Raw genomic sequence first — 3238 nt, forward strand, 5'->3', positions numbered from 1 at the left:
TTTTTCAAAAAGTTATACTGTACATCTTACAAACCCATGCAAAATCAAGGCCCAATCATAATTTACCTCTTGACCCTACCCCTTACCCCTAACTAAGAGGCAGGGGTGTCCCAATTCTTGTAAGGGCTCGGTTAGTGGAAGGGATAGAGCTTGTTAGCCCTTCTAACTGAGATGTTTCAGATGCACACTTCAAACCAAGGGATATGAGAATTACTGGTAATAAACCCACAAATATACAGTAAATGTAAAACTCAAAAAGTATTTTCCTTGTTAAAAGTGACGATTAGCACTATATTACCATATATATATAGTGTTCAATGTGTAGTTTCAATGTTTTATGGCCAAATTCAAGCATAAACAAGCAAAAAAAGAACACTAGTAGTTTGTCTCAGTAGCTAGCTAGGTAGCTAGCTAACTTTCCGTCTGTTCCCACTGTAGGGTAATTTACCACAGCAAAAATGTTTGTGAACCAGACGGACAAGAAAAAACAGAAGTCAGGATATCCAATTTAGAATAAAATTTACTGAAGAAAATCATTGAAGTATTACAGACACGCCAGTAGATGAATCAGACAAAAAGTAAGAAAATAGACAAAAGTATTACAGGAAAAATGTTGTAGATGGTCAAAAGTAAAGTATTCCAATCTCGAGAGCTACAGGAAAAGTCTGACTTTTCTGTCTATGCATTAACAATTATACTTGAATAATAATTACATGTAAATCTACTTTACCAGGATACATGTTCTTATTGGTTCTATAAAAATCAATAATGACATAATTGTCTCTATGATTGGTTCTTCAAATGTATCAACATTACACTACTGATTAAGCATGACCATGCATTACATATGTTGCATCAAAAAGGTGTACGTCACAAAGTCCGAACATCATGTTCTTTTCCATTCCCGTGGCGTTCGGTGTCTTCTGGCCTGTCTGCGACTTTGCGCCACGTAGAACAGGCATGCGTAGGCTATCTAAGGAGAGGTTACTAGCACAATCACTCAGATAGCGGGTATCTCCCTCTGCAGTTGTCAACATCTTGTCCTTGCATCCTGTCGCAACATGAAACAACCTTATCTCTTCTAAATGTACATAATATTCTAACAACACAAAGATCCTAGTGGAATAACAGATTCTAAAAAGAAAAACTGGTGTGTCTGCACAATTTATTGCTAATGATTACAGTCAAATGATTATATTTATTGAATGATCATAATGATCAAATAAAAGGATATTAAGTGTAGATTAAAGGATATACACGTCCAGAATCCATGGACGGGGGCTTCCCAGATCGCTCCCATCACCACCTAAAGTGGTGCAACAGATGGCAGGGGCTGCAGCATTTAAGGCGGTATGGAAGATTCTAATACAATAAAAGCTAATTAAAGCTCATTTTAGCTCTGCTTATCAGAGAAATTAAGAAATAGACAATAATAATTAATTTCTCAGTTTTTCCATTTCCCCCTTTCTAAAGACATCGAATAAACCATAAAGTTAACTAGTTAACCAGCAGCAGCAGCAGCTAGGTTACTGAACTTTAGTGCTCTGATTATGTATCGGTGCTTGAAGGGTTGTCCCAATTCTTAAGGGGGAGGATTTCACCCCTTTCGCTTCTAACTCTGTTGCAAGGGGAAGGGTTACACTCGAAAACAAGTGGTAGGGGTAAGTGGTAGGGCCAAATGGGATTGGGCCTTTCTGTACATCCTTGACTTACCTCATTTTAATCTGGCTGCGATGGTGCATTCCCTTTCTCCCCATAGTCCTCACACCAGCTTTAACAGCCTTGAAGCAAAAGGTGTGTCCCTGTAATGCATACATAAATAGAGCGGCTGATATTGACATTCTGTATTCAATCATTTTCTACATGTATTAGCTGCTTACTGTATGTTTCTTGGGCAAAGAAGCAGCAGGCCTTGTGGTACAAGGATGCGCATATTTTGAATTATGGATCGTATTACATAATTTAATGTTTATCGTGCATCACCAAATCAACCCTCAAACTCCCGTGCAAGTTCAGCAACGCTGAAATTAGCAGTCAATTAAAGATCAGCATTATGTGAACAGTCATTTTCGAGGAGGTAGTGCCGAGTCTGTAGCGCAATTTTACCTCACTCAGCTCTTTAATAACCCCCATTAATCACACGCGCACTCCGGCGCCGTTATCCTATCCACACGTCCCCCGACCACAATGAAGCTGGAAGTAATGGGCCCGATAAAGCAAAAGGGAATGGAAAATTACGTAACCAAACGACCGTGTAAATTATTACAAATGCAAATCACCGCAAATTTAAGTGCTCCATAAAAAAGTACGCGCTCCAAACACAAAGAGACCTTAGCATATCAGAAGGACGGCACATCAGCAAGACGGATTGCGACAATGCAGTGTTTAAGAGCGAGAAAAGCTCGCGGTTGAGGAATCCATCACTGAGCCGGTGCTGGAAGGAGTGTTTTAAGCTGCTGAACTGTTTGTGCCGACTGCTTATTTTGAATGTGGGCTCCAGCGAAGTCCCCTCCGGGTGAGAGCCTCCTCTGCGCATCCATTGTAAACACTGCCTCCGTGGAAATGGGTGCAAATACAATGCAGCTCCGCCTTGTCTGAAAGTCCTCACAATGCGGCAGGCCTCTCCAGGGACGGCTGTTTATAAAGTAGCGAGGCTGCATCTCATGTTTCTAAGATTGCATGAAACCCGAGGCGGACTATAACAAAAGTCTGACTGCAGCTATGAATGCATTTCCACCCCAGCTGGATGGGGAAAAGTGTGAAAGCCTAGATTCTTTTCAAAAAACACCTGAAAACCATGTGTACAGCCTGTTAAACAAGGTTGAGGGTCCTTGAAGGAAAGCACAGTAGGCCCACACAGAGTGAAACCCAGTGAGTTGCTGTGAGGACTGGTTCCAAAACCCACAAGTTGAAGACAAGTTGAAGACAGACGAGGATATCTAGTTCAAATCTGGTCAAAAACTCTTCTGCTTTTCAACCCCATTTCCAAATAAGTTGGGAAACTTATGTGTGTAAAATGTAAAACAATGGAAATAAAAAAATAGAATGCAATGCAATGGAAGATTTTCAAATATCATAGACCATATAACAGTGAGACATTTTACCATTTCATTAAAACCATAGAGCCCTATCGTACACCCTGCGCAAGGCAAGTCGCAATGCACCGTCATTCCTATCTTACTAGCCCCTCAACAGTCTATGAACTATGAACTATGAAGGAAAACATTTGGAATTATTT

General features: G+C 40.4%; 1 long non-coding RNA gene across 1 annotated transcript; it reads right to left on the bottom strand.

The window, feature by feature from the left end:
• Nucleotides 1-502: 502 nt before the first annotated feature.
• Nucleotides 503-2233, bottom strand: LOC125804808 (uncharacterized). Its single transcript, XR_007440985.1, has 2 exons — nucleotides 1714-2233; nucleotides 503-1051 (listed from the first exon to the last, which is right to left on the bottom strand). It is a non-coding gene; the product is annotated as an uncharacterized LOC125804808 (long non-coding RNA).
• Between the last annotated feature and the right edge of the window lie 1005 nt (nucleotides 2234-3238).

This window comes from Astyanax mexicanus, chromosome 10 (assembly GCF_023375975.1).
Source record: "Astyanax mexicanus isolate ESR-SI-001 chromosome 10, AstMex3_surface, whole genome shotgun sequence".
Taxonomy (NCBI): Eukaryota; Metazoa; Chordata; class Actinopteri; order Characiformes; family Acestrorhamphidae; genus Astyanax; species Astyanax mexicanus.